Source organism: Onychostoma macrolepis, chromosome 01 (genome assembly GCF_012432095.1).
Source record: "Onychostoma macrolepis isolate SWU-2019 chromosome 01, ASM1243209v1, whole genome shotgun sequence".
Lineage (NCBI taxonomy): Eukaryota > Metazoa > Chordata > Actinopteri > Cypriniformes > Cyprinidae > Onychostoma > Onychostoma macrolepis.
Window position 1 is genome coordinate 9,468,632 of NC_081155.1, and position 14,788 is coordinate 9,483,419.

Consider the following 14,788-nt stretch of genomic DNA (forward strand, 5'->3'; position numbering starts at 1 on the left):
ATCATATTGAAATCTGAGTATTGATGTCCATGTAAGCGTAACTGGCAAATGACCTGGGGAGAACTCAGGACTTAAGAACACAGGGACTAATGGGATAATTAATGACACAACAGGTGGGAGCAATTAACTCATCAAGACACAGGCAAAACTAGGTCACAACAGAAACTCAAAACACACAGACATGTAACACTTCAACAAGACCCCCATACAATCAGATAACCCCAAAATCACTTTCTTCTTCTGAAAAAAAAAAAAAAACTATTAAGATATTCTCTGCAGCCAAAGAACAACCAAAACATAGATGTTTTTGGTTATGCGTTAAACACAGATGTACATCACAATATGGAAGAAAAGAGCTGTCAATTACCTAGAATCATCCTCTGTCCCTAGCCATTAATGTAAATTATTATTATGCCCATTATTATCCCCATTCAGTTAATTGTCATCAAAAATAAAGGTCCAGTTAGACCTGCTTAGGGTGGTCTTTTGGGTGGACAGATTCCTCTTGTTGGATTTTGTAGCTGCTAACATAGTTTTGTAATTCCGTGCATGTGGCTGTGTCTGAGGAGAGTTTCAGACTGGAAGTTTATTTCCTTATTAAAGGCCAGAGTCAAATGAAATTTAAATGTGTAAATTTAGCAATATTAGGCTACATATAAAAAAGTAATCATCATTCTAAAGATCACATAGTGATTTATAAAAGAGAGCAGCCGGCATGGTTACCCCTGAACAGCTGGAATGATCACTCATGCTCAGACAGGAGAAAAGCAATTTGTGAGAAATAGGGTTAATCCCGCCTTGTTGTGGTTTTGCTTCTATTATCTAATCTAATCATTCTTATTGTGAAGACATACTTTTTGATTGAATCCCTGCCATTCACTTGTGCGTAACACCAAAATGTATATACCATTTGATCAAGTTTTATCTAAATATCCAATTTTGCACATGTAAAATTATGTAAAACAGTGGATTTCAACTGGTGAGACACATACCTTCAGCTAAAGGATTTAAATTGATATTGTCACATGATTGTCAGAAATTCACCACAGTCACTGCAGTCTCCACTAACGACACTCACCAGATCCCAATCCCCTGATTTCTAATCACCGCCACCTGTCAGCACTCATCAACAGCACTATATCCCTGCACTCCTCCCATTCACTCACTCTCTGTTCTCAAACATTCCATGTTGACTTACCTGACCCACTTATCTTTTCATTCTCTAACATACTCTACTTACCAGTTGCTCCAGTGTTCCTATCCCTGTTCTCCACCATCTCCACGCTCCGCTGTTCCCTCCGGATCCGCTGTAAAAGGAAAAAGGACATTCACACTCAGATAAGCCCCTATTGGCATTCCCATTCCCCGCCTGCTTACCTGGACATTCAGCTCATCTCATTCCCCTCTGCTGCTGCTCAATAAACCTGTTAATTGTATTGCACTTACCTCTGTGTCCTGTGTCTATCTGCTGCCAGTGATCTTGTATGATTGCATGATGTCTTCTGAACTTGCCATAACTTGACCTTTAGGGAGCTGACACATATTATATCATACTACAGGACTTTACAGTGAGGTGGATGCTTTTATTTACAGGTACAGGAATGCAATCCAAACAAGCATGGAAGGGAAATGAAAAATAAACACTGAATCCGGAAACAGAAAACAAAACTGCACCATATTTACAGCACTAGTACTCACTGCAATTGTAAAGTCATTACAAAAACCCAATAAACACACACTAATAAACACTGAAAGTCAAGATGAAACTGTGTATTATAGCGAACTGACAGGATTTTACCATCTTTAATTTTACCGTTTTGATCCACGTCCTTAAGCACTATTTTGACCAGTTCACAGTTCCCGGTTTCAAACACTGCTCAATGTTGTGAGAACATACTCGGACAAAACCCTCCAGTTTTAAAAGAACACGTTCCAGTCAGTTTAAAAAATATCTCTCCTCTTCACTTCGATTAGTTTTCTTCGACACATATTCCTGTCATGAACGCCGCAAACATGGATAGATTCATCTCAAGCATCATTCAAGCTGTTTCCAGTTACCGATCACCACATTCACTGCTCCAGTTTCAAAACTGTCCCTCATCTGCGCTTCGATTATTTTTTCCTACTCTCCACACGTTTCCATCTTAAGCAGGACCGTAGCTAGAGGATTGGGGGTCCCCTGAAAAAATATTGAGGTGGGCCCCCCCCACACACACATATCATATACTGTACAATATACAAGCATGGAGGCCCACATATATCCTAATAGGTGTTTCTTACAAGATAACAAAACAGTTAACAAATAAATGCATATAAAGGTTTTTTACTGAACCTAATGCCTAATGCCTTTGCGCCTGAGTAGCGAGCCAGACTACTACCATCTGACCAAGTTTCAGCTCTCTAACTCTTACGATTTGGGCTGCACGATCAGTTTTACCGTGGAATAATAATAATAATAATAATAAAAATCCTAACAAATACAATAGGGTTTCAGCACTGCGTGCTTGAACCCCTAAAAATAAAACCTGGGGTTTTGACTACGCTATATGGTCGGCGGCCGATACGCGCCAGTAGCCTAAATAAAATTATGTGATGGCGGCAGCGGTGGTCGATAGTTCACATGACAACATAACCTGTCTTAAAGAAGGTCTTGATAGACTGTGATACAGCAATTCTCCTGGCCTCTCTCTCCTTCTTTTCATTCTGTTTCTGGTAACCTGATTTCTATTTTCTTTTCCCCGACATTGTCAGTCAGCATGTACATTAGTGATGGGTCGTTCTTGAACAATTCGTTCTTTTTGAACGAATCTTTAATGTGACTCGGGAAGAACGAGGCGTCTCGGAGAGTGATTCGTTCAGTCACGCATGCGCAACATCCTATAGGTTCTGCACTGAATTAGTTCACCTGTTTCGAGTCTTCGGATTTGAGTCGTTCGTTCATCACGTGACAGCCCCATAAGCTACACCTGTTCAGTCTGAGGGAAAAATACTTAATAATAACAATAATAACCAACTCTTTAGTTTATTACCTTTGTTACCACATTCAGTGTTATGGAAAAGAACCATCATGACAGAAATTCACATTTATAAACTGTAATTAAAATTTGAGACCAGAAACGCATCACGTAACTGTAAGAGTAAATAATAATAATAATAATAACTATGCACCCATTTGTAAGGAAGCTTGTAAATTAACTAATTTATCTGTCCAATGCTGTCACGTCACGTGACAAAAGAACGAACGACTCGAAAGACTCGAGAGATGAACTAATCAATTCTCTTTCCGGCTCTGACAGCATACACTCTCAGAAATAAAGGTACAGAAGCTGTCACTGGGGCTGTACCCTTTCAAAAAGGTACATGTTTGTACCTAAAGGGTCCATTTTGGTACTTTAAAAGTACATATTAGCAGAGGCGGACAATCCAGGGGTCAGAAAGTAAAAGTCCTGCCATATTTTTGTTCCACCCATGAACTCTGCAGCTGATTTCACCAGAGGAGGAACCAAGTCATTCCTTTCAAGTCACAAGCAAGTCTCAAGTCAAATCCCAAGTCCTCAAAGAGTTAAAGTTAATGAGATAATTAAGTGACTAATTAAATTATGATTGTGCATTAGTGATGAACACCTGCTGTTATTGAGAATTACAGAGGATCAGATGTTGATGTTTTATTGGTTAAAATGATGCCACCATCATGGAGAGCAGTGTTTGCTTTAGTTGGGCTCTTGACCCTTTTAGTAAATCAAAGTAATTTGCTTTTAAGCAAGTGCAATATTGTTTCACAACAAACATTTGTGCATTGCTAAATCAAGAACTTGACGTAGCAGATTAGTTTGCGCTTTCTGCTTTTAAATAATTTGAATGAGCATCATGAAGGTGTCTCGCTTTGGTTTATTGAGTAATATTCAGCTATTACTGAATTTCAGGAAAAAAAAAAGTCCTACCAAACAAATGCTACTGTAGTGATTACATATTAGGAGGAAGAACAGCATCAGCTCAGGCTTTTAGACATGAACACTTATCATATGATCCTCAACGGTGGTGACAATAATAATTCATACTGCAGTGCATGATGGGAGTTTTTACTATGGTCTTACCCAGCATACATTGCAGCATGAAGAATTTTGTTGGTTGTCACCATTGTTGAGATTCATATACTGGTTCATTATGTCTGCATGTGTCTAAATACCAGAAGAGTTTAAGTGTTTATATGCATTAAATACAGTTGATTTCAAATGAATTCATCATACCTATTAGAACAACAAGTTTCTTGCACGCTATTTCACAAGGTTGATTTTTCAAAACCTAGACATACAACACAAAGAAGAAAAAAACAAACAATACGTACAGCTGTAAAAGCATGGTTTCTCATTGTGCAGCCCTGATCTCTTTACTTTACAGCAACACATGTAATGCTGCAAAGAGAGATCTAACACAGGAGTCAAAGGCCAAGAGCCCAACTAAAGCAAACACTGCTCTCCATGATGGTGGCATCATTTTAACCAATAAAACATCAACATCTGATCCTCTGTAATTCTCAATAACAGCAGGTGTTCATCACTAATGCACAATCATAATTTAATTATACACTTAATTATCTCATTAACTTTAACTCTTTGAGGACTTGGGATTTGACTTGAGACTTGCTTGTGACTTGAAAGGAATGACTTGGTTCCTCCTCTGGTGAAATCAGCTGCAGAGTTCATGGGTGCAATAAACACATGGCAGGACTTTTACTTTCTGACCCCTGGATTGTCCGCCTCTGCTAATATGTACTTTTAAAGTACCAAAATGGACCCTGTAGGTACAGACATGTACCTTTTTGAAAGGGTACAGCCCCAGTGACAGCTTCTGTACCTTTATTTCTGAGAGTGTAGGTTTAGCTTATGAGGCTGTCACGTGATGAACGAACGACTCAAACCCGAAGACTTTTCAGATAAGAGGTGAGGTGAGCTAATCAAGACCCAGGTAAACAATGAATTAATCTTTTCAAATAGCATTAGTTTTGTATTGTGTGTAGTGTGATCAACGTTTGCATAAGTAGTAGATGTGTTAGGGAAGTAGCACGTAACATTTTAATTATATTTTGCTAAAATGAACGAAATGACTCAAAAAGATTCGTTCATTTTGCTGAACGAGACTCAAAGGTCCGAGTCAGTAAAATGATCCGAACTTCCCATCACTAATGTACATCGCTAACTTCATCTGACATCTCAACTCTGATTGGTCGTCTTGTTCACGATCTGGGGTTGGACTTCTGAGGATACTTCGTATCAGACTAAACCATTTTTCGGGAGGGTAGAGGAGCAGATATTAGAAAATTTATTTAACCAAATTGCATGCTTTTTTGTGGTTTTCATAATATCTCAGTTATACAACTAATAAAATATTAGAATTATTCACAGAACATGGGCCTATATAGTATAATTCCTGGATTTTGTGGGGCCCCCTGGGCGGTGGGGGCCCCTAGAATTGTCACCACCTTTCACCCCACTAGCTACGGCCCTGATCTTAAGCACCGCAGACACGGATTTCGTCGCACACAGAACTGTTTGCGTTTGAACCTCCACATTCCTAACCAGGGTTGCCAGGTTTTCACAACAAAACCATCCCAATTTCTACTCGAAACTAGCTCAATAGCGTTTAAAAAAAAATGAAAAAATTAAACCCAATAAAAATTCCATGGGAAAACCGCAGACTTGGCAACACTGTTCCTAACCCACGACCGTCGTGTTACTTATTACTGATATCAACCCAAATTTGGTCAAATCAAGTCAGCTTCCTAACCCAACAGTCTCAACCTAGCGTTTGGATTGAAACAATAACCAAGCGTGTTTAAAAAGTAGGCCTATACAGTGTATTTTTTTAGGCAAGGCAAGTTTATTTATATAGCACATTTCATACACAGTGGTAATTCAAAGTGCTTTACATAAAAGGAAGTAAAACAGTCATTAAAAAAATAATAATCACAACAATAAGAACAAGGAATTTAAAAACAAACATTCTCTTTGTTCAAACTCTTCGGCACTACGTGAAAAAAAAAAAAAAAACCTTCCAAAACAACTAACTATTACACTACTTCACCCCCTACTTACTTTGACCATCATAAATCAAACAAATAGAACTCAGAGGACCTACTTTCAACTGATTAACCAACACACTTATCTTTCTTTGCCCACATTCTCTTTACCATCACAGCATTTACTTTAGCTTTCTGTTGAAACTTTTAAAATGATATAAAAATTGATTTAAAATGAATTTATAACAGTTAAGAATAGAAAATGATTATACATAAAATACAGTGCAATCAGTTCGGACGTAGCACAGTGCTCATTCAACAAATGCACAGCTAAACAGATGAGTTTTGAGTCTGGATTTAAATGTGGCTAATGTTTTAGCACATCTGATCTCTTCTGGAAGCTGATTCCAACTGCGGGCGGTATAATAGCTAAAAGCGGACTCCCCTTGTTTTGTGTGAACCCTTGGTATTTCTAACTGACTCGATCCTAATGATCTGAGTGGTCTGTTAGGTTTATATACAGTGAGCATATCTGCAATGTATTTAGGTCCTAGGCCATTGAGTGATTTATAAACGAGTAAAATTACTTTAAAATCAATCCTGAATGTAACTGGAAGCCAGTGTAAGGAGCTGGTGTGATATGCTCAGATTTTCTGGTTCTAGTCAGAATCCTGGCAGCAGCGTTCTGGATGAGCTGCAGCTGTCTAATGGTCTTCTTTGGAAGGCTGGTGAGGAGACCATTACAATAATCCACTCTGCTGGTGATAAAGGCATGAACAAGTTTCTCCAAGTCTTGACTGGAAACAAAACGTCTAATTCTTGCAATGTTTTTGAGATGATAGTATGCTGATTTAGTTACTGCTTTGACATGACTACTAAAACTAAGGTCTGTCTCCAGAAACACCCCTTGGTTTTTAGTTGATTGACCCCTAGAGTCACGGTATGCATTCACCTTGATAACTTCATCTTTGTTTCCAAAGCCCAGTTTTCCAGTCTCTCTAAAAGTATGTTATGATCGACAATGTCAAACGCAGCACTAAGATCTAGTAGTACCAGCACTGATATTTTGCCAGAATCAGAATTAAAGCGAATATCATTTATTATCTTAATGAGTGCTGTCTATGTGCTGTGATGCGCTCAGAAACCAGATAGAAAATTGCCCAGGTATCCATTTGAGTTTAAGTAGTTGTTCAGCTGATTAAAAACTACCTTTTCAATAATCTTACCTATGAAAGGAAGATTTGATATTGGCCTATAGTTGCTCAATATGGTGTTATCAAGATTGCGCTTTTTCAGAAGGGGCTTAATAACTCAGGGAGTTTGGAAAAGTCCCAGAAAGAAGTGAAGTGTTCACCACTTCTAAGAGATCTGCTTCTAAACAGTTAAACACACTTTTGAAAAAAGATGTGGGAAGTGTGTCAAGATGAACATGTTGACGATGTAAAGTGCTGTACTATTTCTTCCAAAGTTTTGCTATCAGTTGCTTCAAAAACAGACATAGTTACTTCTTTTTGAAATTGCGGTCAAATCTGTGTGACCTCTGTATAACTAGAAGATGTGCCAATCGCCTTTCTGATATTATTGATCTTCTCAGAAAAGAAGGAAGCAAACTCATTGCATTTACTGTCTCAGCGCATTTCACTGGGAATCTGACTTGGTGGGTTTGTTAGTCTCTCAACAGTAGCAAAAAGAGTGTGACTGTTGTTTAAGTTACTGTTTATAAGGTTTGAGAAGAAGGTCTGTCTAGCTGTGGCTAGTTCCACATTGAAAGCATGAAGGCTGTCTTTATAGATGCTATAGTGAATTTTGAGTTTCTTCTTCTGCCACATCCTCTCAGCTTTTCTGCATTGTCTTTTCATACTCTGAACTGCTGTTGCTTTTCTCCAAGGTGATTTCTGTCTGCCATTCTTCTTGCAGACTTTCACGGGAGCAATATCATCAATAACATTCTTAACTTTTGAGTTAAAGGAATAAAGTAGAAGATCAACAGAGTCTGCAGAAATGCTTGGTGTTAAAGATATAGCCTCCATAAATAGCACACTAGTGTTTTTGTTAATGCATTCGTTAGTGCGTTCGTTAATGTTTTTACTCGCTTGCAAATATAAAATTGTTGTTAGGTCATAGCCTACATATCACATAATATTAAAATAGGTACACTTAGTTTCAAAATACTTACAGTATAAATGATTTGTAATTTTACAGGTTACCCCTTTATTCCCCAAACATTTCATATTATTCCCCTATACCTACACGGAGCTACTGAATAGGTACTCTATAATTACAAAAAAAAACGTTACTCTGAAACTTCAGTTTACTTACTTTACTTCAGGTTGCATATCTGGTTGTTACCCCCTTATTACCCAAACGTAACACATTGTTCCCTTAACCTACACATGCACTCTTTATAGGTACACTATAATTGCAGGAACATCATACACCGTAAATTCAGTATACTTGCGTAGTTATTTGCGGGTTGTAATCTAAAGCATTACCATTGTTTTATTCCCAATTCATTGTTAGTCATGTTATTTAAACCCTTTTTGTACAACCATCAGATTATATGTGTGGGTGCACATATTGTGATATTGATAACATATTGTGATATGTTCTCATGATCTGTTAAAATTGTCTTCTTATTTTGGTAACACTTTAGAATACTGTTCCATCATTAATGAATAACTACTGTATACAGGTTCATAATTAATATGAATAATACATAATGTATAATTAATTCTAAAGTAAAGGTCATGGTAATCCACTAGTAATGATTCAAGTATTACCAAATTCATCAGAAGGAATTCCTAATTATTTGGATCAGTATTGTAAAGTGAAGAACATGATAACTCCCTAGTAATGACTGAAGTCATTGTAAGCTTTTGAAGGTTTAATAAAGTACTGGATAGTAATTCATTTTGCTAGGTTTAGTAAGACTTAAATCATTACTAGTGGGTTACCGTGAACTTCACTTTAGAATACCAATCCAAATAATTAATAATTTCTTCAAAAGGATGTAGTAACACATGAGTCATTACTATCCAAAACCTTATACATATTCAAAGCTTACAATGACATCAGCCAATATTAGGGAGTTATGGTGCTTTTCACTTTAGAATACTGATCCAAGTAATTAGTAGTTCCTTTAGAAGGATTTGGTAATACTTGAGTCATTACTAGTGGGTTACCATGATCTTCATTTTAGAATTAATTATTAATTATGCACATTTCACATTAATTATGAACCTGTATACAGTAGTCCTTAGTAGTTCTCCAGGATATATATATATATATATATATATATATATATAAAATAGTAGTTATTGATTAGCTAATAGTAAACTACCAGTTTCAACTGAGCACTATTACTCACTAAATCATTAATCAGAGTTTCTTGTTAGGTAATGGTATTTACTACAATGTTAATAGTGCATTAGTCACTTGTTCCTGTGTAGTTATTCATTAACGAAGGAACAGTATTCTAAAGTGTTACCCTTATTTTTGATATTGCTCATCCTTCTTTTTCTCACATCTCCCATATAGAGAGAGAGAGAGAGAGACAGAGAGTGACCAAAAATGAAACCGATATGTATTTCACAGCTCTTTTCTGATTTTCCACAGAAATGTCTGAGCTCTATTTATCTAAGCGTACCACGGAATGCAACCGGATTCCCCCCCCCCCAGTCATTTCAGTTAAAACTATATGTCAAAATGCACAGAAACAGTCAAATGTGTATGAATCATGGATTTAGAGGCTATTTATGAAAATGTTGAACGCAGAGATATTCAGAACACAACTAGTCCTCAAACTCAGAGTCACAGCCAGGATGAAGGAAAATAAAAGCACAGTAGCACAGTAAGAAGAAAATGTACTTTACAGCAGATATAGTGTCACACATAATGCAGAACTGAAAACTGTCACATACAAATTAATATATTTTCTAGGAACAATATATCAGAGTTTCAGCTTTTATATTAAGTGTATTAATATCGAGTTATTTTTCTACTTGTTCAACATGTTATTGTATGCATATTTTACTGTATAGGAAATTCATGTGTTTGTCTTATAAAAAAATCTTGCTTTAAAAAAAAAAAAGGCCTGTCTATAATCTAAATAAAAACGTAGATTATTTATAAAAGCTGATTTAAAACATTATTTCCAATATTATGTTGTCAGCAGTTATCATTTTGATATTTTGGTGTTTTCTTCCTGTTTGTCAGGAGGAAGTAGATGTTTGGTGTTGATCACAGTGGGTCTCGGGCTCATTTGTGTTCTTCTGCTGGTCTTCATCATACTGCAGCACATCACCATCACAGCAAAGAGAGACCTGATAAAGAGTTACAACACAGTTAAAGAGTTCAATCAAACCATCAACAGCCTACAAGACAATTACACTGATCTAATGACTGAAAAACACCAACTGCAGAACAACTTCAGCTCTTTGAGTCAGAAGAAACTGGAGCTGGAGACCAGAGTCAAAGATCTCACTGCTGAGAAAAGCCAGTTACAGAACAACTTCAGCTCTTTGAGTCAGAAGAAACTGGAGCTGGAGACCAGAGTCAAAGATCTCACTGCTGAGAAAAGCCAGTTACAGAGCAACTTCAACTCTTTGAGTTGAGAAACTGGAGTTAGAAAGCAGAGTCAGGTCTCTGAGTGAGGAAGTGATGAAAGAAGCATCTAAAAGAGGTCGGTTTAGGCATTTACTGTTTTATTTTTATTTTTCATGTACACAGTTTTATAAAGAGCAGGCTTTTGCATGGTTCAGGTTGGTTTTTCATGTCCAGTGAGTTGTTGAGATTCATACGCTGATTCTTGATGTCTGTGTGTGTCTAATTGTTGCTGTAGTACTAAAAGTTTTGTGCATAAGACATTTTAAAAAAATTTCAGTAGCAGTTTGTCGTCTCTTTCAGGGTCGTATAGCGATTGTAAACAACACCAAACTAACAAATAAAAACCACACCATGTCTTTAAAAATCAGCCTCTGAATGAGATCACACAATCAGGCCACTAGATAATGATTATATCATCATCAATAATCAATCAAAAACACGTAATCACAATTTTTTCTAGGTTTTCTTACTATAACAAATGTGCTTTACAAACACAGTTACAGCAGCCAGAAAAAAGCTAAGATTAAAGTTTGATGGTCAACTAAAGCAAACCCTGATCACCACAATGATGAGGTCAAACTAAACGTTTTCAATAAAACAACTAAACTTCTGTTAATTCTCAAATAATTTTTATAGACATATGACAGAAATAAAGTCAAATTGTAATGTGTGAAGCTGGTAATGCTGTTTGTGGAGTTGTTTAATCAGATCTTGAGAGATTTAATGATGTCTTGTACTTCAGTTGAGTTCATCTAAGGCTGTGGTTGAAGTGAGTTGTAGTTCTTGTTTCTCGTTCATTCAGTGATTCTGCTTGTTAACAGCAGGTGTTATCTATAAGGAGAGTAAATATTTAACTGAACTGTATTATTTTGCACAAGAGAGATCTAATTTAGTTTTGTGGATCACCGTTGTGGTGGAGAGTAGAGCCTGTGCTTCAGTCAATGATGAGCCACAAACACTGATGTTCTGCTGCTTTATTTAAAGACAGTAACTGTAGAGTTGCTGATACAGTGATGATCTCTTTGTTAAGTGCTTTGCCACATGCATGTGTGCTATAGCTGATGATAAACTGCAACGATTTGAGTTAAAGTCATGTTTTTAGTAACTTTACTATTACAAATTAAGTGTTTGCAGTTTTATATTAAGAAACGTTCCTTCTTAGTAGAATCAAATTAAATAAGTTTACCAAATGTTTACACACCATCATAGCAATTTTACAGCATGCAAGAGTTTGCTGTATTTTTACAGTACAATTGTAATTACTGATTTACAGTACTCTTGTAAATTTACAGTCTTACTGTTACTGTTAAATGCACTTTTTTTACAGTGCATTTAACAGGTTTTTACTGTAGCATTTTCACAGTTTTTTACCATTAAAATCACAGTCATTTTTACAGTGTTGATACATAAATGTGTGCTCCTGAAAAACTGAATGTAAATACATGTTGTTCAGATTTTGGCTCAAAGTTGAGCCGAATAATCAAGATGGAAATGAGGACTGTACTGAACTGATCCCTTTATATCCCATCCTGAACAACTGGAATGATCTGCCATGTTCAGAGAAGAGAAAAAGGTGTATGTGAGAAATAGGGTTCATCCCATCTTGTCGTGGATTTGCTTCTTTATATGATATAGTCATTCTTATTGTGAATCTATAATTTCTGATTGAGTCTTTAAAAACTTGTTGATATTATTTTTTAGAAGGAAAATGCGAAATTAATATTATTTTCTTATTGCTGTAATAAACTTCTGTTTCTCATGGCGTGTAGCAGGGTGATCTGAAACACCAAACCTCTGATGTGTTCATGTTTTCTCCATCACAAGCAGCTCTGTGTTAATATGATCTCATTCTAGCTGTTATCATGAGTCTCATTTGGTGGTCTGAAGTGTTGAGGTGACAATCACAGTAAACTACAGAAGTCTAAAGTGTATTGAGCTTATATTGATTGTCTGTAAAACTGATTTTGAGTTGACTTCCTTTCTGTTTGAATAAAAATTTTCAGTTAAAAATTTCAGCATTTTTGTTGTCATTTTATACTTTATTCTTGTATATCTGGTTTATTGCCAGTCCAGTCCAGCAGAGAGCAGGGTTAATGACACTGAAGTGATCAGAGAGGAAGAGAAACATCAGAGTCAGACAGTGTTTTTATACCAATTTGTGGATGTTTTTATATTTCAATCTTAAGAACTACTTTTAACACCAAAGTAACTTCAAAATTGAAGATTAATGAATAAAACCTACTTATTATTTTGGCTTCAATCAGTCCTGTGGATAAAAATCAAGATAAAAAACTAAAACTCTTCAGTTGTGGGTAACACCAAAATGTATATACCATTTCATCCGGTTTTATCTAAATATCCAGTCTTTGCACATGTAAAATCATGCAAAACAGTCAGTTTCAACTGGGGAGACACATACCTTCAGTTAAAGGACTTAAATTGATATTGTCACGTGATATTGTATGATTGTTTGATATCTTCTGAACTTGGCCTTTAGGGAGTTGATAATAAAGAAATCCTGTTTACAGATCAGTGGGAAAGACTCTACTGACATTAGCTTGGCCATTGTGGTACTGTAAGTATTGTTAATTTGTGAATTGTCAGCTCTGTATTGATATGATAAATGATCTCTCATGCTCAGATTAAGTTTCAGACTGCAGGCCAGCTACAGTGATCAAACTACTGAAAAGATATCAACTGCAGGGCAACTTCAGCTCTTTAAGAACTGAGGTTGGAGATCAGATTCAATGACTATAATTGTTGATAAATGCCAGTAACAGATTCATTTTGAGTTTCATGGTTATTAAGTCATTCTGTCATGCAAATTCAACTCCAAGTTATTTATTTATACCATCTTAGTTGAAATGGCAGAACAGTGATATCTACTGAAAAAAAGATAACATGACTATCCTGTTGTCACCCACTTATGTTTAATCGCTGTAAACAGGAAGTCATCATCCCACAATCTCTATTTTCTATCATCATCCTCTCTGTCTCTTAATGCCACAGTGGTGCCGATTAAAATCATTATTAAAGGGATAGTTCATGCAAAAATGAAAACTGCCCCATGACTAACTCACACTCAAGCCATCCTAGGTTTATATGACTTTCTTCTTTCAGGCGAATAATCAGAGTTATATTTTAAAAAGTCCTGGCTCTTCCAAGTGTGGTGAAATGCAGTTAGTGTGGGGGGTTTGCCGCTGTCTGGTTGATCACGCCCCCTAGGTAATTGTGTGTTATTGCATCCTAGTTATGGGAATGTATATAAAGGGGGAGGCAAAATAGAAGGGTGTTACGTCATACTCAGCTGATCGCACATTCGGCGTTGCGTTGCGTTGCACGAGGGGTATGTATTGGCGTTTTTTTCATTTAGGTTGTAGACTTTTTAATAGTGATTTTTAACTGTTTGTTATTTGATATTAGTAATCCTTGCGACGCTGGCATTTGGTTCGGGCGCATGTTGCACCCGTATTTGGGAAATCGCCGGTCCTCTGCTGTTGCGTTTCTCTGTATTTGAGAAACGCGGGTGCCGTCTGCTTGAGTGATTGCCGCTGCCTGTATGTGATCTATTGAAGTAAGGGCTGCTGGATAGATGATGTGGCTCCCATTATCCGGTATGTATGTACAACCCACTCTCCAGCCTGCATAAAAGGGTATTAGTTTGGGTTGTAACTTTTTCTGTGTCCTAGGTATTTAAATCATCCTGTGAGCCTGCCTGCTTTTGTGCTCCCGGTGCTGCGTGGCCTATAGCAGGATACGGCATGGCTTGAATTTTCGATGCTGCTGTTTTGCTTCTACAAATTGTTAATCCAGTTGTTTCTCCTTAATATTGCATTATTATGTTGGCCTTTGTTGATTTGTTTTGCTTTAATGTATGTGTTGCATGCAAGTTTTTTTTGGTTAATTATTTGGTTTGCATTCAATTAGTTATTTTGCTTTAATTTGTTTTGCATTTGTTTTCTTTGCAGTCAATTTATTTGATTGGCTGCATTTGTTAATTTGTTTTGTTTGAATGGATGTTTGTATGTAATTATTTTGTTTGCATTTAAGGTTGTCATAGTATTCATGTTTGTTTTGTAGTTAATCATTTGGTTTGGTATTTAATTATTTTTTCCTTTGTTTTGTGGCAACAAGTCTGCATTTTGGCGTTTGTTGTGCTTTAATTGT